This window comes from Kogia breviceps, chromosome 4, assembly GCF_026419965.1.
Source record: "Kogia breviceps isolate mKogBre1 chromosome 4, mKogBre1 haplotype 1, whole genome shotgun sequence".
Classification (NCBI taxonomy): Eukaryota; Metazoa; Chordata; class Mammalia; order Artiodactyla; family Physeteridae; genus Kogia; species Kogia breviceps.
In genome coordinates, this window is record NC_081313.1 from 145,608,714 (window position 1) to 145,635,083 (window position 26,370).

Consider the following 26,370-nt stretch of genomic DNA (forward strand, 5'->3'; position numbering starts at 1 on the left):
TGTCCGTATCAGTGAGGGTTCTCCAGACAAACAGAATCCATAGGGTGTGTGTGTGTGTATACACACACACACACGTGTATATATGCAGTATGCATACACACACATACACATATAGTGTATACAATACACACATGTATAATGCATGGTTTGTATATATACAGTATGTATACACACATAATATATACAATACACATACATATACACCATACGTACACACATATAAAATGCATAGTTTGTATATATACAGGATGTACACATACATATAACATGCAATATACACACCTAGGTACATATATATCATACACATATACACATACAAAGTTATTTAGGTGTGTATATACATACACTATACATATATACACATATACACAATACATGCATGTACATACATATAGACACACATTCACATCTACATATAAAAGCATATAGCATAAAATATACATGTACTGTATATATAAATTCATCATATATATACATACATATATATAAGATATATACACATACATATATACAATATATACCCACACATACACACCTATATGGAAATATGCGCCTGTACATACACATATAAATAAATATGCAAGTGTGTGTATATATATAGTACATAATATATACATATAATACCTATACGACATATGCACATACAGGTATACAACATATAGACACACCTATATATAAATATACACTGTATACATACATATATACAGTGTACATATACTGTATATATTCACACACCCATATATCAATATATGGGTGTGTGTATATATACAGCATGTTCACATTTATAATATGTATACTATATATAGATACACATACATACATGTATACAATATATACACACAAATATATAGGCTTGTATGCATACTGTATATAGTACTTACACATATACTACAAACGCATGCACATATAAACATGTGTATACATATATATAACATGTATACACATATACAGATTAATAGGCTTGTATATATTCAGTATTTTTACATATATAATTTTGTTTTAAGGAGTTGACTCATGTGACCTTGAGGCAGGCAAGTCAGGGCAGGACTCTGGGCTGGAGACACAGGGAAGAGCTGATGTCCCAAGCCCACTGGAGGAACAGCACCCTCTTCCTATGGAACCTCATTTTTCTCTCCCATCCTTCACCTGATGGACGAGGCCCACCTACGCTGAGACATTGACAATCTCCTTTTCGCAAAGTGGACCAATTTCAGTGTGAATCTGTTCTGAAAAATACCTTCCTGGCCACATCTGGAATAATGTTTGTGGTTGCCGGGGCCCCACGCAGTGCACACGAGATTAACCATCGCCGTGCTGATGATGACACTTTATTTTCTCCCTTGACCATTGTCACTACTATTCCAATTAAAATGGCAGTGCCATGAGGGCAGGGCATTTCCTTTTTTGCCAGTACTGAGCGTCCAGGGTCTGGTGCGTAGCACAGGCTAAATACACGGCATTTTTGTGAACAGACGCCGGGATTCCGGCTGTCATATTTAATGAGGAATTATAGTCTTATTTTGGGGCCGGGGGCGGGGTCACGGTACGTCAAGGGCGGGAGTCGAACCCGCCACTCCAGGCCCCGAGGGGTCTCGGGCCGGTGGGGGTGGCCGGGGGCAGCCGAAGACGTGCGTGCGTGCGTGAGAGCGGGCGAGTCCACGGGGCGGGGCGCGCGCGCCGCGAGTGGTTCATCCAGGCCCCGGGCTCATTGTGCTCGCCTCACGCCGGCCCGAGTTCGCGGCAGCGCTGGAGGCCCCGGGCCTGTGACCACAAAGAGGGAGCCGGGGGCCGGACGGGAGCGCGGCGGTGGCGGCGGCGGCTAAGGCCCAGGCCAGGCCCCCTCCCCTCAGCCTCCCGCCCGCCCGCCCTTCTGCCCCGCCTCCGCCGGCGGCGCCGCGGCCCTCTTCGTCCCGCCAGACTAGCACGGTGCGGGGGCCGCGCGCGAAGACATGGCAGAGAAGCTGGAGCTGAGGCTGTAGTCGCCCGTGGCGACCGAGCCCGCCATCTGCCCGTGGCCACTGCCGGTGTACGTAAGTGCCGCCCGTCCCCTCCTCCGGGACCCCCGCCCCTCTTCCCCCACGGCACGCGCTGAGCCCACCGAGAAACGGAGCGAGTCAAGTCGCCAGAACCTCTTTGGAGCCCCCCTTCCTGCCCCGCCGTGGTTCTCCGCGGCCGCTTGCAGCCCCCGCGTGCAGGGTGGGCAGAGGGGAGCCGGCGCCGGCCGGGGGCGCGAACTCGGCCGCGGGGACACCCGCTTCCGAGGGCCGCCCGAGCCTGGCTCCTGTTGGCTCTGCAGGCCTGGGGACCCTGGTCCTGGACTGCCGGCGGGGTGACCCTTCTGTACTTTATGATCTGACATGTAGGCTTTGTTTTTCCTGGTAGTTTATTCTTGGCGCTGTCAACGTGCTTAGTTTTTTTTTTTTTTTTTTTTTTTTTTTTTTTTTTTTTTTTTAATTTTTGAGGACACGCTTTCCTCCCTCTCTCCAGTTTTTTGTGTTTTTGTTTTGTTTTAGTTAGGCATTTTGTCCCTGTGATCTTGAGTGGCCTTTGGAAAATGACATGCCAAACGGAAATTTACACAGGCGTCCGGTGATTCCAGAAATGCAGGGTGTCCGGCCAGGTGGGCACCGGCCTCTCGTCCCCGGTGGCGGCGTGGTGCGCGTGTTCTTGTCTCAGGGTTTACGCTTGGGCCCCGCAGCCCACCTTCGGGAGGGAAAGCGCAGCGGGCGCCTTGGGCCGGCGCCTTTGTGGCGCCCTTTGGTGCGCTTGGCCTGCAGGGGACCGGCCTCCAGGGGACCCGGCGGGGAAGCCCGCGCGACCCGCCCCTCGCGCGGGCTCCGTGTGTGTTAGTTTGTGGAAACTGTGTCGCAGCCGTGGGCGGGGTCGGGACGCTGGGACCGCCTGGGAGCCGATGTTGACTCTGGGCCCGGGTTCTCCGCACTTATCTGAGGTCCGGGGGTTTCCAGCCCGCCACTGCGCACTGGCGCGTTCTATTTTGCTCTTCCTGTGCCCGGAGGCCCGGCTGAGCCTGGGCTCTGGCTGTTCCGGTTGGGTAACTCCGGGTGGCCCGGGTGGGCGGCCTGAGCAGTGGGCAGGGCGCGGAGACATCCCAGGGGAGGGAAACTGAAAGTGGGGAGAACCTTCAGAACTCCAGCTGATCCACTTGCCTCGCCTCCCCGCCCCTCTTACTGCACTTGTCATGTATGGGTTGGCTGGCCCGCGCATTTTTCAAAATGTAATCATTTGTTTATCCTTCGTAGCCGTGAAGCATAGTTCACTTGTTCACAGTTGTAGCAGTTTTGACAGATGATCGTCGTCAGGTGGCAGAGCAATCCTGTCATCCCATTTGCTGCCCTTTGGCGCCAGCTTGCCTCTAGCCTCTTGGCCGCTAATCTCCTCTCTGTCCCTAAGGTTTTGGCTTTTCCAGAAAGTCAGGTAAAGGGAACAACAGCACGTAGCTCTTTGATTCTGGCTGCTTTGGCTCAGCAAAACCTATGCGAGATTCATGCCTGGTTGGTTTGTTGTTGTTGTTGTTTTAAGTATTTATTTATTTAGTTATTTACTTGGCTGTGCCGGGTCTTAGTTGCGGCACATGGGATCTTCATTGCCGTGTGCAGTATCTTTTAATTGCGGTGTGTGGGATCTAGTTCCCTGAGCAGGGATGGATCCCGGGCCCCCTGCATTGGGAGCGCAGAGTCTTAGCCACTGGACCACCAGGGAAGTCCATCATCCCTGTTGTTGCAGGTATGAGACGCCACTCACTTTTCTGGCTGTGTTGTATTCCATTTTCTGTTTGTCCATTCGCCTGCGGGTGGCAGGACTTGTGGGATGTTTCCAGCTTTGAGGGGATCAGGAATCAAGCTGCTGTAAACATCCCAGGGCAGGTTTCCATGTGAACTTGGGTTTTACCTCACTTGAGAAAATACTCAGGAGTGGGACTGGGGTCTGTGCTAAGTGTATGTTTAACAACCCTTGTGCATCTTAGAAATTGGTTATTTTTCAGTAGTGGAAGAGCTTAGAAATGGTGTGAAGTAGGGATCAAAGTTCATACTTTTGCGTATGGCTATCTAGACACAATATCCATGTCCTACATGCTTCCAGCAGCATTTCTCAAGAAGACTATCCTTTCTCCTCAAAATTGGCTTTGCAGCTCTGTTGAAAAATCAATTGTCCTTATATGTGTGGATATGTTTCTGGGATCTACGTTCTATTTGATTGACTTCTTATATCTGACTCTTGGTTATAATATATTCTTTCACTGATTTCTTTTCACTTGCTCATGTAAATAGTCTCCCAGTAATATAGCCTTACCATTTTACTGGACATACCTAGGTATACCTGAAATGCATTTGATAAATCGATGGAACTTGCACTCAAACTAGGGTTACTGTCCAAAAACACTGAAAATATTGAGGTGTAAACACGATGTCTTCTATAGCCTGCCTGCCTCAACCAAGTGTATGTTAACACACCCCCACGAGGTATTTTGCATGTGTATGGCACTGTTGAGTCTGGGGAGTATGAGAGTGGTATGTCCTGTCTATCCCAAAAGATGATCATAGGACACAAAGGAAACATTAAGGAAATAGATAGGAAGAGTCAAATGCCAAATGTTCAAATATTTCTCATGTGTTTTTAATATTTACATTGAGATAAATAAGCAAATTATTGTAAAATAAAATACAAAAATTTAGAGAATATTTCAAAATGCTCTTTCTGGCCAGATGAACAAGATACTAGGAATAAATAGAGGAATTTTCTGGAACCAGCTTGTCTTTCCATTTTTTTAATCACTATTGAGTGATGGGGTTGTGTTTTATTCAGTCTATTGTACATGTGGTTGTGAATAAGATGGAACTCCTCTCAAAAAGAGAAATGAGGACAGATTATATGTTGTCAGCTTTTCTAAAACATTTTTTCACGTTCTGACTCATTTTTCTTTGTATTGGCATTTCAAGGGATTTTGATTTTTAATTTGACTCTTAAGAAACCTTGATAACTTCAGTGAAATCCCATGAAGATAATATAAACAACTGCAATGGAAAATGAAAAGATGATAATAGCAACCAGCACTGTGATATTTCTTGTCAGTGTTCTTTAGAATTTAGAATAGTAACAAATCCCATATTAATTTGACTTTTTGAACTTTGGCCTTTACTTTGGTGGAAGAAGTTCCTTTCACTTTGCTTATTATCTGTTTGCAATTAAAAACAATTTATGGGCTTCCCTGGTGGCGCAGTGGTTGAGAATCTGCCTGCCGATGCAGGGGACACGGGTTTGTGCCCCAGTCTGGGAAGATCCCACATGCCGCGGAGCACCTGGGCCCGTGAGCCATGGCCGCTGAGCCTGTGCATCCGGAGCCTGTACTCCGTGCAATGGGAGAGGCCACAACAGTGAGAGGCCCGTGTACCACAAAAAACAAACAAACAAAAAAAACCAATTTATGACCATACTTTGATATGATCATCTTAGAGTTGTATCGAGGGAGGATAGTTATGCAAATACCTATATATCTGTGGGTTCAAGGAAGTTTAAAGGATTGATATTTGAATCCTGTGGAATGTAGCCTCCTTTCCCAGAGGGAAATGAACATATACATGTACTTAATGTAGTTTAAAATAAAGCAACACCTGTTCGTAGAGGCATCTTCTATTCCAGGCATGTTTAGGTATAGGGAAGGGGAACAAGAGCTATAAAACATAATTCTTGTCTATAAGGAGTTTACAGTTTAGGGGGGCTGAGGGCACTCCATGACTCAACGAGGATCAGCCTGATGCAGGTGGCTACAAGGTCACCTTTGGATAAACTCGGCTTTAGGAAAGACCAGCCTACTCTTACTCTGTTAAACTCGTTAATGCGGTGTCCAATAAACCTGAATATCAAGCACAAATGCCACTTTAGAAATGTTTCCAGGGGGGCTAACAGCCAACAAGTTAATATGATTCCTCCACACTTGACACAACTCACCAGAGGTCTTGAATTCGGTGAGCATATGGACCTCCTTTAAGAAAGATCACCATTTAAACTTGGAATGCTAAGTTCTAAGAGAATGAAGTAAGTAATAAGTGATATTCAGGTTCAGAGGTGGAAGAGAAAAGAGGTCTCACCTTGAGTAGAACATTTTGTTGGATTCTCCAAAGTGGCAAACAATAAGGAGAACACTAACTAACTAAGACTCTGAATAAGTTGAGAAATAAGATGAAAGCCTAAGATGAGGGTCAAAATGTCCCCTAGATTTAAGGATACACTTAGGTTGAAAGGGAAACTATTGAAAAAGATGTAGAAAATGCTAAATATTTCACAAAATATTTATTAGAACAAAAATCTATTAGAATAAACCAACTTAGCAAAGTTTGTTTGCAGAATATGAAAGCAACATACACGCATCACTTGCATTTCTGTACATTAACAATGAACAATCCAGAAAAGAAATTAGGAGAACAATTCCATTACAAAACCATCAAAAAGAATAAAATACTTAGGGATAAGCTTAACCAAACACATGAAAGACTTGTACACTGAAAACTACAGCATTACTGACAGAAATTAAGGAAGACATAAAGAAATGGAGAGACATCCATGTTCATGAACTATTGTTAAAATGTCCATTTTACAAAAAGCTATCTACAGATTTAATGCAATGCCTATCAAAATCCCCTAGTTTTGCAGAAATAGAAGAAAGTACTCCAAAATTGATATGTAACCACGAAGGACCCTCAATAACCAAAGCAAACTTGAAGACCTCACACTTCCTTTTGAAATGAAGTTTTCTTGTTATTGTGGGTTAAAAATCCAAAGTCCTAAGTGTCCATAGATTATCCTCCTAAATTTATATTTAAATTTAAATTTATATTTAAAGCTCTGTCATTCTCAATGACAGGGCTTGCAGGGCCTGAGTGGCATTGAGGGCTCCTTCAATATCTGTAGCATGGACTCCTGTCACTGACATGCTGTGGGTATCTCACAGCCTTGGCTGTTTTACCAGTTTACCAAGTCCAGGATGAACCATGCTCAGAAAGGGCCCCATGCTTGCTTGGTTTCATGCTCTGCTATTGCTGTCTTGACATTCTTAATGATTTTATCTTTGAACTTACGTTTTGTAAGTAAAGTTTACGGGACAATAAAATATACCCATGAGCGGAGGAGACATGTGCAATATGTGTGTGTCTACCACAATTCCTGCTGCCCTATTCACATCTAGTTTTCACCCTGCTTACGGTGTGCTTTCCATGACATGCTTATCTGATACCCATTTGGAGTCTTACTGAGTTCCACCAGAATTCTGTGCTACTGGTCACATCCAAGACTAAGTCAAGGTGTTAACAGCTCTGGAGGCCATGCTTTCCATTTGAATCTGAACTTACTTCTAACAGAAAGAAAGTAGTTGTTTTTTAAGAAACAAGAATGTCCAAGGAATCTGATCATATCCTTGGCTTACTCGTTTTACTTCCCAATATTAGCCAAACACTTCTGCTGAAAAAGATGACATATATGAAAAAGAGAAGACACAACAACCCACAGAACCCATTTAGGGCTCACCCTCATCTAGTATGATGTCATCTTATCTCGATTGTATCTGAAAAAAGAATTTACTTGGGCACATTCACAGGTTCCAGGTGAACATGAATGTGGGGAGGACACTATGTACCCCAGTGCAAATACTTTCAACAACACTTTTTCTTTGTAGTTTCAACAAGAGGCACTCTATTTTCATTTTGCACTGGAGCCCACACATTATGTCACTTCTGACTGTTAGAGCCCGTGTTGGAAAATGGGGCTTCACGACATAGCCAAGTGAGTCTGTCAACTGAATGCTAGAATTATCCAGACTTACCCACTTTGTTGCAGCAAGTTGGTTCCAGGCAAACCCATGTGAGAGGGGCGTGTCCACAGTGGAGCAGAGAACTTTTGTCTCTCTACCACCAGACTCACTCCGAAGATGAAGGAAAGAAGAGCTTAGCAAAGCATGGCCAGTTATTCTTCCCAACTTTGCCCGTCAAGTCGGTCACCTCACCTAGCCAGTGTCAGTGAATATAAGAGCAGGGAGGTTAAAAGTTATACTAATCAAATTCCCTTCACATGGTGGTACCATTAGGAATGAGAAGGGAAATTGTCACTAGTGGTCCCCTGTTTCTTTCAATCTCTTAACCCACTCAACGATGCCTTTAAGCCTGTAATTAACGGAATATGGCTCTCCCTTCAGGAAAAACAGACCTTTACCAGGACAGTCCTGCTCACACTTTTATGGGGCTACTCACTTGAGTGGCCTCCTGGAACTGCTGGTGGACGACTTCGAGCTTCATCCCAAAAGTCTCTGATATGGGTGAGAAGTTGCTTTAATTTAAATTAACTCCAAGGCTACTCATATCCAATGACCAGAAACAACTTTTTGTTCTACCAGCCATCCACATCACAGCTAACCAGAGACATCTGATGAGGTTAAATGAAAAACTAAGATTAAATACATAAAAGCATCCAGTAATACAATTCAGAAATCATAGAAATGTTGCAAATTTAAAAGTACACCTTTGCCAGTATCAAATTCTTCACAGAGAAATTAAAAGGGCACACATTAAACGCTCTTATGAATTAAGGTCCTGAAGTATTAAAACCCAAGGTTGAAATCAAGTGTCCTTGTTACTGTGGGTTGAAAATCCAAAGTCCTAAATGTCCATAAACCATCCTCCCAAAGGTACATTTTGTTCATGCTCAGTGACAGGGCTTTCATTGCCTGAATGGGACTGAGGGCTCCTTCAGTATCTGTAGCTTGCACTTCCGTCACTGACACGGGTGTGGGTCTCGCAGGGCCTTGGCTGTTTTATCAGTTTATCAAGTCTCTCATGAACCATGCTTTTAAAGAGTCTAAAGAGTTACTAAGATACAATCTGATTTTACAGCACTATCCCCAAAATTTAAAAACAATATCAAAAGAAAGCCAATCCCCCACTCCTAGAAGAGTGAAACTAGGCACATTTTTGTTCCCAGAATCCAGTACAGAATTTGACCAAAGAACATAGAAGAAACTCAATGGCATTTGGGACAAAGATAAAGTCTCTTTGGTTTTAGCCTCACTAGGATGTTCATTCGTTTATGCCATTTAACTGCAATTTCTGACCTGTGAACTTCGAACCAGGAGGAATCTTTTAGCCTGACGTTGGTTTGTCACTATGAATTTGCCACGTGCAGGCCCAGCCCTGAGCATCTGTCACACATGGACTCTTGAGTTATCCTTCCTCTGTGATGACCCTGTGGTTCACACTGCAGTACTGAACTGATTATGGGTTCAGTCGAGTGACATTACACCTCCAGTTCTGATGCGTAGATTTGACAGCCGTATGCCGCCATAGCCATTTTCACTGCCTCCTGCTACGGACCTGCATAGACCAAAGGCAGCTGCCTTTAAGAGAACCTTGCTTTCTCCAACATAACTGACAAATCCAGTGTCAGCTTGGGTCCACATGTAAAGGGAGTCACTTGAGCCTACGGTAGACCATATGTGTCAATGCCGACAAGTTCTAGAAAACGTTTTCCTTACAATTGAGTCTTTGTCTCAGTCAAGCCTGCTTGGGAAAAACTGTACCTGAAGAGTAAGGCAAGGTGGACGGCTGCCTGAGACTTTCCTACCCTGTGAACTCCTGCACACTCTCAAGTCAAGTGCCAGGTAAAGGCTCTGTATACTAAAGACCCTCCAGGTGCCTTATTCATTCCGCTCCACGTATCGCTTGGTCACCTGCAACTCCCTAACGTCCTTTTCTGTCAGACCTTTACTTAAGTGGCTCGAAAGAAACAGCCACTCTCCCACGCCATAAGCTGCAGCCATCAGCCAAAATCAAAGTATCGTATGGCTGGTGTAGTGGGTTGGATGGTGGCCCCCCAAAGAATATATCCATGTCCTAATCCTTGACTGTTACCTCATTTGAAAATAAAGGTTTTGCAAATGTTATTAAGGACCTTGAGATGGGATTTCCATCCTATATTATCTGGATGGGTCCCAAACAGACTGACAATTGTCCTCATTATACAAGCAGGGCAGAGGGACACGTGAGACAGACAGAAGAGAACATACAGACACAGAACGGGGGATGTGAGGACAGAGACAAACACTGAGTGAGGCAGCCTCAAGCCGAGGAAGCTGGCAACCACCAGAAGCCGAGAGAGGCACGCGACAGAATCTCCCCTAGAGCATCTGTAGGGAGAGCAGCCTTGCTGACACCTTGATATCACACATCTGGCCTCTACAACTGTGAGATAGCAAATTTCTATTGTGTTAAGCCTCCAAGTTTATTAGTCTCCCAGCAAGCACGGGACACTTATACAGCAGGCATTAAACCTTTTCTAGGCTTCAGCAGTTTACTGCACAACCCTAAATATTTTCAAATAGTCAGAGGTCTCAACATCCCACCATACATTAAAGACCAGGGCACTAGACTACCTTCCTTAGCAGTACCAAAATATTTTCCACATGGACACTTTCCTCTCCAAAATGTCTGCTCCTTTCTTTTTATTTCTCAGTGCTCCCAGGTAATGCACCAAATGTTAGGGTCTTCTAATGACCTTCCAGCAAGTACAATGCCTTAATTCCATTTGGTTTGGAATAAATTAAGAAATAAGAGAAAAGAGAAAAGAGGGAGGGCCGGATATTCCTGTTACTGCTGATAACCCTGGCTTGAGAATCCAGTTTGAATGAAACGATCACATAACTGAACCCCAGAATTGGGCAGACTTACTAACTAGTAACACACAGAATGAGAGAAACAGAAGACACTCACTCACACTCTCAAGGGAGACGACAGAATTAGTCAAGGCAAGCATTCTCACTGAATTCTTTTCAAGCTTTCTATATAAGTCACTTGATCATCCTGGGGCAGAGTCAGAAGCAGGGCTGAGATGACCCTAGTAGCTCTCTTGACAGGACTGAAACATCAGGAGCAGGAAAGGAACATTCCCTCACTCCCCACCACCACCACCGCCAGCAGTAAAAAGTGATCATCCACATGGATAATGTAAAAGAAATCAGAAACTACGCTAACTCTGATTCACTCTTCGTATGCCCACAGCTAATCAGAGCCTTGTGCAAAAGCATCTTGAGTAGTTGCTAATAAAACTCTTTAGAAGCAGACCCCTCCGCATGCCTCAAAGGGAAGATGCAGACCTGTATGCTTCAGGATTTTCTCACCAAAACCCCACACAATTTCTGTACTACTCCAGCCACGTATGGCCTAGCCCTACCCTCATACCTGTTTTTCTTGGTTTATTAATAAAGAAACACAGGTGGAAATAAAGAAGAGATATCAGGTAGAAAGCTATAATAGTGGGTAAATAATATAAGTGAAGTCAAATACCACCACCATTTACTAGTAGTGAACTTTCAGCACCAACATTAATATTTTTTCCTGTTCTCTCTGTAAATAATAACTAATATGTATATAACAATTTTCAATTTAATCAAATCTCATTTTTATAACTAACTACTTCCTAACAAGTAACACGCTAAGGCAACATCAATAGATGAAAAAAGGTAGTCCCTGGCCCCAAGGAACGTTGCCCAGGGGAAAACAGAGTTATGTAAAAATACAAATACAATACAGTGTAGCGAGTGCAACAATCAGGCATGCAGGAGTGCAAGGGTAGCAAAAAGGAGCGTGTGGTCACAACACTAAAAAGAAGACTGCACAGAAGACATAATACGTACATTGAGTTTTGAAAAATGAAGTGCGTTTCCCAGGTGCCCCATAGGGAGAAAGGAATTCTTGGAGGAGGGAAAAGGATAAATGAAGGCACTGAATTGTTCATAGAATCGAGAAGTGAAGTAGGCAATGGCAGGAGAAATGATTGGACACAGGCATCATGAATACTAGTGTGTCTGCATTTTAGCAAGTCCATTCTAAAGGAAACCTTGAGGATCAACTCGGGGGTGGGGGGTCGTGGGGGGACAGAACTAGTCACTCCTGCCAGAAACACTGGAACCACTTTCTACCAAGCCACCAAATAAAACGACTTCAAAGGCAACATGGTATCCCAGGAAGGGCTTGATTTTTTGTTTGTTTGTTTTTAGTTCATTAGGCCTCACTTAAAATTCTGATTCCACAATGCACTTGCTTTGGGATCTTGAACAACACTCATAACCTCTGCAAGTTTCAGTACTGTAAGTTTATGTGATTACCTTCATCTGTAATATCCCTGCGCTACAATCTTAATGGAAATTCAAGTTCAGGTCAAAGACAAGTTTCTCTGTGACTTCTCCTCTGAATTGATTCAAAAGCCGTTCTCTCCTGTCCTCATTTGGCTTCTCTAATGGAATCTCATAAGAACTTCTATGACCTCTTTGGTTTTTTGTTGTTGTGGTTGTCTGTTGGTTGTTTTTTAATTGAAGTATGGTTGATTTACAACGTTGGGTTACTTTCAGGTGTACAGCACAGTGATTCCCTTTACACATTCTTTTCCCTTCTAAGTTATTACCAAATATTGAGTAGAGTTCGCTGTGCCATAGAGGAGATCCTTGCTGTATCTATTCTATGCCTTCTTTGAATGACATAGTACTTGTTGTCTGTATCATTTGTATGTCTGTGGTTGCTTTGTGACTGAAAATGAAATTTTTCTATTTGTTCATGTCCTGGCCCTTCCTTAAAAATATGTTCAATTATCTATTTCATATTCATTGACTGCATCTTAGACACGGTGTTAACTTCTGCTTCTAGATGTTAGTAAAATATACACCTTCCTGCTCAAAAGGTCACAGTATTTGTGGGAAAACAAAAAAATGCACAACCTATGTCTCAAAGAGCTTTGTACTTCCCAAAGACAACACACCTAGTAGGTACAATAAATACACGTATCATACGTAAATGTATAAATAGTTAATGGGATTAAAAACTAGAGATAACTGCTTTTCGATTCTGAGGAAATGATGATTATATTTCACCAGGAGCTCAATACCACTCTGAGAATGAGGGCTTAACCCCCGTCCTGACTCAATGCATCGCTTTCCTATATAAAAATACACAAGTCTGTACATACGCTCTAGCAAAAGGCTTATCTGGCATGAATTTCAGATAGCAAGAAGAAAAATTCAAGAGGTTCAGAGAAGCATCCAGAAGCTCACATGATTACCTGGCACTAATGCAACTTGCTTGACAGGAAAATAGAGCTGGAAATCTCACAAAATTAGATGATCTTTGAAGAATTTCAAAACCTCTTGCTATTCACTGGAAATCCTAGAAGAACAGCTTCTTTTAAATGTACTGATAATATGCTTTACAGCTTAATATTCACCAGCCTATATTTTGGCTAAGTCAGCTTCAGGAAAGAAGGAAACTTGTCGTTTAGCTCCATTTACTTTGGAACCTCTGGTTCCAAACATCTACTTCTGTGCTCAGTCATCATCTGTAAAATGGAAGCAACTCTAAAAAAACATAGTTACAGAGATGTTGCACAGTTTCATGTGTCATTGTCTTCATTTGTTTCACAATACCAATAACATCTAAGCTACTACTGAAAGAGTGCTATGTTATTTGGGGTCATCTAGTGCAGCTCTGTCAAAGTAAAGCAAAGGAAAGGGGTCTAGAATAACTATAATTTTCCCAAGGGGACACAATTATTTTACGGTAAATCTGGGACAAGAACCCTGATCTCTTTGATCCCATTCCATTGTTCTTTCATTGGGTTCTGAACAAGCCAGAGAAATCAAGAGAAATAAAACTCCTATGGGCTATGTCACTGGGACAGGACTTGGCAAGATTGGAATTGGAGCACTACATATTAAGAGGTATCTGGGAAATTCTTCCAACTAATTGAGATATACAGACCAGGTACATAGAAAACAGTACATTTTCTGAAGATGATTCTGTGGCATGAACAGAACTGGTAACCGAAGGGGTGTGTGTGCTGGAGTTCCAAACAGGATGGGTGAATTCTTGTTTTCTGGCACCTTGAAGACTCCACCCCAATATGCACATTAAAATAAAATTAACATTTGAACTGTATCATATTTAATCCTGCATGCTCGTGTAAGTCAACAAAATATTCTATATATCACTTAAGTTGTCACTTACTTTTTAACTAGATTTTTAACTTCTAAAAGTCTTTTCAAACACAAAACAGAGGTTGCAAAATGGTATATGGGAAGCTGCAGAGATGAAATAAACGTATTTCATTCAGCATAAAGATGAATATCCAAACAACTTCTTCAGAGCCGAAAGTATCCAAATCCACTGTCTTCAGTTTGTAGTCAAGGCTTCCGAAAAAATATGCGAATGGATTCCTAATTACCCAAATGCCCCGTATCTGTTTCACTAAGTATCATTATATATCATGGAAAGTTTTCTCAGTGACAGAGAAAGACATCCTGGCTGAACATCCCCCTGCCCGTGACTCAGAGATGATGGTCTTCAAGCTACCTTGAAGGCGTTGGAGCCCACTTTATCCATTACTAATAGTAATGGAGGAAAACACTTAATATTCTGTTTGCTCTGTAGTTGTTAAATCACTTCTTCCCTTCATTAAAATGGATGGCCCATGGGCTTCCCTGGTGGCGCAGTGGTTGCGAGTCCGCCTGCCGATGCAGGGGACGCAGGTTCGTGCCCCGGTCCGGGAGGATCCCACATGCCGCGGAGAGGCTGGGCCCGTGGGCTGTGGCCGCTGAATCTGCGCGTCCGGAGCCTGTGCTCCGCAAAGGGAGAGGCCACAACAGTGAGAGGCCCAAGGATGGCCCATAATTGAGTCAGTTTCCATAATTGGAAACTGAACAAATTTTGTTGGTTTTATTAATGTCATAGGTTTCTAGGGAGGGTCTACTCAATAACTAAGTCTAGTTTCAGTTACAAATAAATTATAATGTAACTTTGAATAAATTAAGCTCATCATAAAGGAAGGATACTGATAGTTGCTACTACCCCTTCACTGAGGGGCTCTTGTAAAACACTAAATAAAGTAACAGAGGTGTATATGCGTGCATATATTTTCAATGATATTTGTACACATTTTAAAAGACCTCTACAGAATGCATTCTAAAACTCTTGAAGCTGTGTGTCCCTAGTTCCCAGGTCTCTCATTAAAACTACTTACATGAACAAAATCGTATCTATTAGGAGAGCTATCAGAGTGCTCCAAATACTACTTCTTGCACTACCTGTCCCAACCCGTTGCCTTCCTCTTCACATTAGTCCTCAATTTAGAAACCCCGGAAATGTGTTCATTAATTTATGAACATATTTCTTCATTCAGCCAAGAAAACTGATTGATCCCTTCCCAAATTGCAGGCACTATTCTTCAGTATGTTTCATAGGCATGTTCAGGAAACACAGCAGTGATGAACACAGATGAATAAACCCTCTCGAGCTGAGGGGGGAGACAAAAGTCAAGAAGCCAATATAAAATCATAAGTATACATATGTAAATAGAAATGAAATAAATGGATAGAATAACTAGTATATCAGGGAAGTGCTGGAGAAAAACAGCAAGCAGGGAAGGGAGATGGAGATTGTTAGCTGGTAGGAGGAGGCTGCGATCTGAAACGAAGTGATCCATGAGGGCTTTCTGGGGAAGATAAAATGTAAGCGGGAACTTCAGTTTGTGAGAGGGGGCAAGGAGCGCATGCACCTGGGAAGTGAAGAGTCCAAGCAGAGGGAACAGGCAGACGGAAAGGCAATGAGGAAAGGGTGGGCTTGGAGGATCCAAGCAGCAGAAAGGATGTCAGAGTGTGGAAAACACAGCGAGCAAAGTGGAGAGGAGAAGGAAATAGTCAGAGAGCAAACAGAGGTCCAGATTTCTAGGGCTGTGGAGGCACTTTGAGGACTTTGCTTTTTCTGTGAAGAAGCCATTGAAGAGATGTGAGTGACATGAACTGACTTATGTTTTAACAGGATCTCTCTGGATGCCATGTTGATTAGAGACTGTAGGAGAATAAGGACCAGCCCCAGAAGACCAATAGTTGGATCAAAGAAGTGATTACTCAAAAATGCGCTTCCTCCTCAGTGAGGATGCAGAGCAGGGATCTGCACATAATGGCCACAAATCACATCAGGCGCTCAGCCTGGATCTGTGGGACTGTGAGCTAATAATGGTTCTCACGCTTAGAAAGGTTGTTGAAGAAGAAAGAGGACGAGAAGTTACAGAAACTGTATATGGCTCACAAAGCCTAAGATATTTAAAATCCAGAAAATGCTTTCCAACACCTGATGTAAAGCATGTGGCTGGTAGGAGGCGCTCAACAAAATTCGGAAGAGGAATACATGAGTCAATTAGTGCCTGAAAACATTGTAAAGTGATAGGTGTCAAGAAACATTTATGCCTTCAACATTAACCTTCACAAATGATGCCATTTCCATTGAGCTTTTGAAAAATATATTCTGGCTTTCAAAACAATAAACCAGAAGGCATTTCCTCACATAAGCAAGGTCATAAACAATTGTCACGTAAAGTTGAAATAGCAACAAATCAAATAATAAGAAAAATATTTTTATACATTTTTAAACCTTACAAAGGTTTATTTCATGTTCATTATCTAATTTAATCCTCAAATCAACGCCATGAGATAGTTATTACTTTCCCATTAGAAACAACCACATAGTAAATCCTTAGTGATTGCTCAAGAAAAGCTGAAATCTGGAGTGTTACATCTATTAATGCCCAGGTTGGGTTTTTCCCATGGGAACATTGGATTCTAAAATCAACAGGGATTTTCAGATCCAGATGGCAGGCTAGGAAACATCTTTACTTTCTGTTCCTCCTGAAACCATATTGAAATAAAACTGTAGAAATACCAAAATTAATCAACCAATAAAAGCCAAGACACTTTGGAAGTCATCAACCACAGAAAGATGTCAACACACTTCGAGAAGGCAAACAGTGAAATGGAGGAGCCATGAATAAAATAATGAAGAAAAGACTACCCTAAGTAAGGTCTGCACAAAGCCAGTCAGCTTTTGCTGAGCTCTGGTTATAGTAAAGGGCAGAGGAAAGAAGAGGGGCTGAAAACAAGGAGAAAAAAGTCATTTTAGGAAAAAAAGTTCATTTAATGAGCTCCAGGCAACACTCAGCCTGCTGCCATACTAACTCGTGAATTACAATGCATTGTTGGTAAGCAAGACAAGAAAACAGGGAACAAACAAAACAAACAAAAATCAAGACACTGTTTCTTACTGAACTCTTCCCAAATGAGATCAAGGAATGATGGTTCAATGCCACAGCTGTAAATCATTTCTGCTCTTGGGGAGCTTAGAAAGGGCTTAGAATATTTACCCTTTCTTTTCAGACAGAATTTAGGTCTGAGCAAAAGCTTTTGTGGCCTCCAACCCCACAGTTTATTGGGGATGGAAGTCCAAATTTGCTGTGACATACCATAAAAAGAATCTCATCAACAGAGGGTCACACTAATTTTGGAATATATGAATTATGCCCAGTGTTACTTTAAATAGATTTTAAACAAAAATATATAAATACATTTTTGCTCATCTATATGATTCTGGGTTCTGAAACTTCTACATGTCACATGTGTGATATATAACACACAATGTCAGCCCCAGGAGGCAGAAAACACTCCAGTGAAGCAAGGCAAAGAAATGAGTTTTAAACAAGGTAAAGTGCTGTGTAGACCAGGATTGTTCAATTCTTTCCTGTCATGCTGAAGCTTCCAGCTCCTGAATAACAACACATGTTTCCCTTGTCCTAGACACCCAAGAGTACGTCTCCTCTCTTGGGCATAAGAATTTCTAGAGTTACATATGTGTAGTCAAGGGTGGACCCAGCTGGCAGACTCACAATGACCAAATTGTGTTGATCATACTTTAAACTTTCATAGCTCGACGCTCAAGTTGCAATAAATGATATATTTGCTTTCTAGACATGAATGAGATGCCTTACTGGATATACTCCAGGAAGGCCAGAGAAACTGGTTTCTAATCCAAACGGAAAAATTCACTGGTGAATTTCTTTCAGGATAGCCCATGATTTATCTAGAATATAATCTTTACATATCTGGATCCTTCAAACTAGACAAAGGGAAAATCCTAGCTTCAATCCTCACTTAGAAATGTGGAATGGTGCTATGCTCACAACTGGTGGTCCCTGACCTGTATCTTCTGAGATTAGAACCCAGTGTGATGGATAACCAAGTCATGCATTGAACAAAAGAAGACCTCCTACAGGGCAGTGTAGCTGTTCCTTACAGGTATGGCACTTAGGGCTAAGTACCATAAGGACTACAAGAAAAAAAGGAAAACAAGTAACACATGAAGCATATATGATAAGGAGGCACCACAGTCCAGAGCACGAGCTCTGGAATCACACAGGCTTGGTTCGAATCCCGGCTAAGCCACTACCATCTGTATACCCTGAAGAACAGTCGAAGGTTTAAATGTTGTTTTACCAAATGTCAAAAAAGAAGTGAAGAAAGAACCTATCTGCCAGGAAGGGACATCGTGGGGTGCAGCATGCAGTCAGGTCAGGCTCTGCATCCCCTGCTCAGAAACCTTCACCGCCTGGCTCATGGTGATGCTGCCAGCTGAGCAGCCCTGGAGGAGGTGCTCCAGTCTCCAGGCCTCATAGAGCAGCTGGGGAGGTCCCCGGAGGAGGCTAGCCACACCCTGGCAACTCTGGGTGCCTCCTGCCCTCAGCTCTGAGCAGGCTCTACTCTCTGGCCCCGTGGTGGGGAACGGCTGGCCGATACATACGCAGGGCTGAGGGGCCTGCAGATCTGGTGCCCAGGCAGGGTGAGCTCTGGACGAGAAGGCTTCCACAGTCCCGAACAATCTCCGCACGGTGGCCCGTCCGGTGCTAAACACCTGCCACCCACAGCGAGAAGTCCCAGACGCTAGAAAGTCCAGAAGGGGACCCTCCCTTTGCCCTTGGGCCGGGGTTTCTCCAGGGGCTGGGTTTGCATGTGCTCCCCCACCCCTGCCTCACCCCCTGCCCCGCCCACCCTTTCTCTGTGATGCGTACAATGGACATGTCACAGAGCCAGGCTGAGCCTTCCAGTGTCCAGTGCGTGCTGGATCTTGAGAAGAGTTAGAAGCTAGGGAGAAGCTCTTCCACTTTTACTCTCTGCTCTCAGATCAGGCAGGCAGCAGCTCTGATATGGAAGCGATGGACACCACACCTCCTTCCCAGGCTATTATTTTCCATTCCGCTCCTGTTTTCCCCAGCACCCCATTTACGGCTTTGGCGGGCACCGATGCCTCAGCAGGCAGCACCTCTGACCCCGAACCTATGGACACCACACCTCCTTCCCAGGCTTTCATTTTCCATTCCACTCCTGTTTTCCCCAGCACCCCATTTACGGCTTAGGCCGGCACCGGTGCCTCAGCAGGCAGCACCTCTGACAGCAAAGCTATGGGCACCACACCTCCTTCCCAGGCTGTCATTTGCCAGTCTGCCCCGTCTCCAAGGAGAACCACTACCCATTTCACACCGCTGTTCCAAGATATGAGAACACACCACCCAGTGGTAGCAATGCCTCAGCCCATGCCTCGACTCATTTACCTGCAACACCGGACAACAGATAGACCAACACTTCAAAGTTATGACAGAAAGTTGAGTAAGTTATACACTTGCAACTTCATTGATTATTATTAACGAGCACAACTGTAGTGCTTAGACTGTAACAAGTACTATTCTAAGTGCTTAGCAAATATTAACTCACTTGCCTCATAATGGCAACCTTATAGGTAGGTACTATTCATAATGTTCACCTTTTTGGGGGGAAACTGAGGCCCAGAGAGGTTGAATAGCTTGCTTAATGCCACACAGTAAGTTGGTGGCAAAAACCCAGGATTAAAACCAGACCGTCTAGACTTTCATCACTTTGCGGTGTCCCCTTCTTTTAAGTTGTGGTTAGGGAAGGGACTAAATTGACAAGACTCTGAACTAAAAGGAGAAGGGAGAAATGAGAAAGTGAGTGATCCTAGAAACTAGAGAAGATTTAGCCTCAACGGTATTTAGTTCAATGGTATTATTCAGTCTACTACAAGGGAGATACTATTATCTTTCTCAGATGCAGGAAATGAAGTTTAAGGCAGAATTTATCTTAGGTCTACAACTGCCAGAGTAGAGATTTAAATTCTGCCAGTGAGACTTTAGGACACACTCTAAACAACTTTAATCTGTGTCCTTAACTACTGCATAATCCTTGGTTAAGAGTCACACTTAGGTATCAAGACCCAATTGAATACAACACTATGTACTGTCTCCTCTTTCACTTTATTTGCCTGGTGTGTTCATGAATCTTGCCAGGAGCAGAAGAGTTCAGAAAATGGTTATGCACGTTTGCTAACAGAAAGCATTTACTGTTTGATGTGCACGGAGTAACAGAAGGCTTTTTAAAATTAAATATGCCACCAAGTAGTCAAGTGTCACAACAGAGCTAGCCCCGTGGGAGTCATGAGGAGACTAAAATTATCTCCAGTTGTGCAGGTAAGAAAAGTTTAACTAAAGGCAGGTGTAGTTGAGCCAAGCCCTACAGCACAGAAGTAGGAATTTGGATATGCACGAATGGGACAAAAGACATTTGAGGCATGGGAAACAGTTTAATGCAGAATGGATGAGAAATATGCATTAGACCTATTCTACATCAACTGGCTTATTAACTCAGTAAATCAGATTTAGTCAGTCAAAGTAGCTTGAGCTGATTACTTATCCAGGGGATAGCTGTTCAGAGTAATTTTTGTCATAGAACAGGAAATAAAATTGTTGAACTACAGCTTTAGGCTTGCTAAGTGAAATAGATTGCTCTAGATGATTTTCAAGTGACTTACTTGGTACTATTCACAAAATTGGGGGTTAACAATTGCTTAAGAAAACAAAGAGAATTGATTTGAAATAGTACTTGAAGGAGTTACTGTGTAAAGTATCTGTTCAGTAGCTCATGGTAAATGGATGTTTATAATCTCCATTGGACAACCAACTACCTTTTTGCAAGTGGTAATGTGAATTGCTGTTGCATACACTATAGTAATGACCACCTATCTAATTTGCTGTCCAAACCAGAAATCTTCTAACAATACTGGTCTCCTAATAAAAATAAGCACGGAGGTAACACACACTGGGTGTCTCCCATGTGCCTGTGCATGCATCTATATCTCACTGAACAGACCCCAAGAGAGGGACTCCGAGTGTCCCCGTGCTGCTGGTGGAGAAACAGGCACAGGAAGGTTCAATAGTCTATCTAGCTGAGATCACACAGAGGGTGGGAGAGCCCGTTTTTAAACCATCTGCCTCCAATTCCAGGTGCCAGGAGCCAGACTCAGCCTACAGCTCTCTTCTGCTCGTCTGGAGGTGAAACCATGTGTCATGATTAGTCAAATCCTGTCTTCACTCATCAAAGGAGCTTGAACACTTGCACGTCCTCCAAGTAGCATGTAGCATAAGCAATAAGATGTTTGCCCCAGTATTGTCCAGGAACTTGGAATCAGCTCTGCCTAGTTAGGCTGAGCCTGTTAAGACTGGAGAGGACCACCGATCTTCCCCCTGGGCAAGTGCCTTTTGACCTCCTGCCATCAGAGGGCCGAAAACTCCAGCCAGAGAATGTGCTGAGCCCTGTTGCCTAGTTACGCCAGCTCAGAACGATGATGAGCACACCTTTTTCCAATCACCTTTCCTCATGCTCCCCATGCCTCATGCTGCCCTGCCTCTTTATTCTTTGTCCCATAGATACCCCAAGCCCCTTGCCTTTGGGGAGGCGGATTTGAGACCTATTCTCACGTCACTTCCTCACTTGGCTGCCTCGTGAATAAAGCTCCTCTTTGCTGCAAACCTCAGCATCTCAGTATTTTGGCTTGCTGTGCCTCAGACAAAATGGTTGGGAGCAGTGGTAAAGGTCCCTTGCCTGCGAAGGAAACTGGTTACTAGTGGTCACGTTGCCGATGTTTTCTCCTCCCGGGGGGGCAGACGTCCTGCTATTCCGGAAAGGGGGGAAGGCAGGAGCTGGACCCTTGCTCTCAGTGTCACCTTCACGTAGGAGCTCGTTAGAAGCACAGAATCCAGGCCCCACCCAGAACTACTGAATAACAGCCTGTATTTAACAAAATCCGCGAGAGGCATACCCATATTCAAGTTGGAGAGGCTCCAAAGCTGGAGTCCAAGGAGCTCACCCCTAGGGTCATCCCCTCCTCTGCAGCCAATGAAAACCAAGCAGAGATTCATCCCGAGTGTACTCTGCCTCAGTCACTTGGATATCACGTGAGCTCATTTAATCCTCCCCAGAACCTGCAAATGAGACTGAGGGTCAGAGTGGTCAAGCACCCAAGGTTCCATAAAAGAACATGACCAAGGCTCACTGGAGCCCAGACCTACAAAGAAGAAGGCCCTTGGGCACAGCATGGCACCACAGCAGCCCAAACCGTGGGCCTGGAGGGTAGGCCATGGTCCCCATGCACAGTTCACACCATTCGACAGATGCCCACAGCAGACCACAAGGCAATATGAGAAGTAAGTTCTGATTGTGGAATGTCTGAATTTTGAGATTTAAAGAAAATCTCTGTTTTGGGGGGCTGGTTAAAACAGTTCTACAAAGGAGTAAAGAGAAGGAATCTCAAGGCCCCTTCTGGACTTAGAATTTAATGCCTATTTATTGAGAACCTCTCCGTGCATTTGCTCAGTCCTATGTCAAGACGAACGTCTCTGAGCCCTAGAAGCTTAGGTTCTAAAAAGGCCACAGAAATGGGTGAGACCTAAAAAAATGCGAGAACAATGCAATGGCCTTAATCAGACTGTCTTTGCTTTGCTTTGCTTATAAGTCACTGACTTTAAACTGAATATGGTGTCATGTCTTTATTTTTCTTGAAGTGTTTTTTTAAAGATTTTCTTCCATGGTAAGACTTTTATATTGTATTTTTCTTAAAGTGGAGTGTGGTACATTTACCCTCCAACAGATGATTGCTTATAACTCACCTCGCTTTATTAAGTATACCGCTAGAAGCTTCTATGCCCCTACTAAGAAAAATGCATTTTCAGGCCCATTCAAACCAATGAAAATCCAAGTTTTCAGAGCACAAGGTAATGAAAATTCTCTCCATCGGCATCTTTTACTACTTTTAATCTGTTGACAGACCCTAAGTGTCTCAGAGGAAAGGTACTGTAGCGGGAATTGTCATCGTTAAGAGCATTGCATACAGGTAACTCTTGATTGTTCCAATTTCCCCCAAATTTGGACACATTTACTCCCTCTATAACATCTCTAGGGTGTGCAAAAGAAAAAAAAGAGGCCTGTACAATTTATGTCTCAAAATATACACATAAATATTTTGCACATACAAACAGGGAAACCTTATAAATAATGGATGGGGAGCAATGTAATGTCGATAACGGAACTACTCATTTCGAAAGAGAACACTGTCACCAAGTGTCCCCTCACCAAAACTGACTGGGAATTTTTAGGGGCCGCCAAAGCAGAGGTGGAGATTTATAGGAACCTGGGATGTTTGAAAAATGGTTTTGTACGACCTCCTTGAGTAAGGCACCAAGCACCATCCAAAATTGCAAAAATGGCTCCAGGTTGACTCCTTGTGTCCTCACTCTTTGCAATGTGACATTCCAACTTCTCCCATCAAGAGGCAGAGTTGATTTCCCCACCCTTGAAGTTAGGTGATGTGCCATGGCCAATAGAAAGCAGCAGAAACAATGGTGGACCAGTTCAGAGCCAGGTCCCTCTGGGCTTCTACTCTCCCTCTCGGAGCCCTGCTGCCCCCGTGAGTACAAGCCCCAGTTACTAGCTGGGGCCTAAGAGGCATGTGGCCCAGTCAGGCCCCAGCTGCCTCCACAGATGTGGCAGCAATTCCAGCCATGATAAGCAGGGTTATGAAGAAGAATTAAGACCATAAGCCTATGCTATCATCTATAAACCACTCTGTCAACCTACGACATTATTTTTCAAAAGCATTTTCGTTATTTTGAATCCCTGCCTGGACATATTGAAAACAGCACTTCAATGACTGTTGGAGAGCAAAGGATGCAACCTGAAATTGAGAGTCAAAGATATTAGTTTATCCAGATTCACAAATTTGTATAAATTAGTAGAAAATCATCTGAAGAAAAATAGACACGAATGAAAAAAACAGTCCAAAGAACACGGGTGAAGAAACATGTGCATTTAACACCAACTAGTACATCAAAGATGTAATGGAAAGTATATGTTTGGTTCTCTGTATAATGCTGTATAATTTTCATCACAAAAGCATTACTTGATTTGTACATACTTGGAAGCAAACAAAGCATTAAGATTATCTGCTGGGGTGCAAACTGGCCCCTATACACAGAGGACAACGAGAGACTGAAGAAAGAGGTAGCCCACTCCAGACTAGTCAGTGGCAGTTTCAAAAAGCAAGGGAACCTGCTTACAAAGCTTGCCTTGGTCAGCTGAAAGGCAAACAGCTCTCAGCACCCACGCGCCAGAATCTTGAGTTTACACAGAGACCTTAACAGGGTTCAGTCACATATACTGTCCACATGGTCTCAAGAACACGTTCCGCTTTCAAGGCTGAGTTTTTGAAAAGGGTTCCCACTGTAGGAACGGTGGGCAGAATGCATATTCCAAGGTCGGGGGAGGGGGTGAGGAGTCTCTGCCCGGGTCCAGCTCTCGGGTCAACCGGCGGTTATGCCCTCTCAGTGGCGTCCTCTGACATTTCAGCAAGGAAGGACGCCAGAAAAAGAGAGGCTAGGGCAGAAACCACTCAACTTCTTGTCACGAATGCCAGGGCAACCCAAGCAAGTGGATATACAAGCCTACGTAGGGCCTGGAAGTAGGAAGCATTGGGGGACTACACCTGGGCCGGTACTGACCTCCCTCCCCAAAGGGACAAGGAGAGCAGAAACCTGGATGGAGTCAAGAGAGAGAACCAAGAAAGGCAAGGCTGGATATGGAGCAACATGTGGATTCAGGAGCATGTGTCTCACAACTGCCGGGGCTCTGCAGACCAGCTGCATCCCCGTTCTCCTTGACCCTCATTGGTATAGTTAACTCAGGGTGGGCTCATTCCGGCTGCCAAGTCACTTCCACCTGTCCATGGAGTTGACAGTTACTTGCTCACAGTGAACCAACCTCCCTGGACCTAACAGCTACCGCAGGAGGCGGTAGTGGAGAGCAAGGTGACGACAACGACCAGATGTGAAGGAGGAAGAGACGCTCAGTGGACCGACTGGGGGGGTTGATGGTGTGGGGTTACGTCTGCAGAGCTAAAGGGGCCAGATGTAGAAAAGGGAAGGGGAATTGTGAGGATATAGTCAAGCCCCATCGTATGGATATTTCATCCATATGTTGTATACAAATTCCATTAAATTTGCTCTGAATGAAAAAGAGAGAAGAAAGTTATCCTTTCAACCGTGTCAGTGACTTCATTTACCATCTCATTGGATGAGCTCAGAGCCCAGGGTCAGAGGGAAATGGGAGCTGTGAGTCTGCCATCTCTCAGGAAGTCTCAGGCCTCAGAGCCAAACTACCTCACCTTTCGCACTTTGCAAGCAACGTTACTCCTAAGTGCGAGTCACCCTCTTCATCGGGTTCTCCAAGAAACAGCAATCTCTCCCAATGAGAGAGGAAAAATGGGCTACTTTGGCTTTTTGAGGCACAATATGTAGTTCTCCAAAATGGTACCTGCCTGGGGGGGTTTTCAAGAAAATTAACCGTCAGTAGTGATTTGTTTGTCTTCACATAACGTATGACCCAGATGTGCTGAAAAAGAAGAAAGGACGAACGAATCAAGGGCAGCTGATCCAAGGAGGCAAGGGGCAACTTCCACAGCCTACGTGGAAAGCTAGAGAAAGGGAACGTCCAGCTGGTGGGAGCTGAAGACAGAGGCCAGTCCTCCTTGGGCTCGGGATGTCACCCTCTCTTCCTACATCTTCACGCTCTCCTTCTCTGTTGGCCCCTCCCAGCCAGAGTTAAAGAGCCACAAGGAAATGCCCTCCTCCACTCTATTCTCCTGTCCTTCTATCCACCCCTCCCTTCTTTCCCTTTGTCATCAATTTCTTGACTTGCCCCCCATTGCTCCCCTCCCATCTACACTGCGATCTGGTTTCTGCCCCACTACTCTCATGAAACGGATCTCCTTGAAGCCCCCAATGATTTCTCCATTGACAAGTCCAGGGGACTACTTCTCAATCCTTATCTATGTGACCGCCAAGCCGAGTTATATCTTTATTTTATTCTATTCTATTTTATTTTATTTTTTTGCGGTACGCGGGCCCCTCACTGCTGCGCCCTCTCCCGTTGTGGAGCACAGGCTCCGGACGCGCAGGCTCAGCAGCCATGGCTCCCGGGTCCAGTCCCTCTGCGGCATGTGGGATCTTCCCGGACCGGGGCACGAACCCGTGTCCCCTGCATCGGCAGGCGGACTCTCAACCACTGCGCTGCCAGGGAAGCCCCCGACTTATATGTTAAACAAC

General features: G+C 44.1%; 1 long non-coding RNA gene across 1 annotated transcript; it reads left to right on the forward strand.

The window, feature by feature from the left end:
• The first annotated feature begins 19,281 nt into the window (after positions 1–19,281).
• On the forward strand, positions 19,282–21,744 carry LOC136794181 (uncharacterized). The gene is made up of 2 exons (XR_010840564.1): positions 19,282–19,531; positions 21,220–21,744. It is a non-coding gene; the product is annotated as an uncharacterized lncRNA (long non-coding RNA).
• The last annotated feature ends 4,626 nt before the right edge of the window (positions 21,745–26,370 follow it).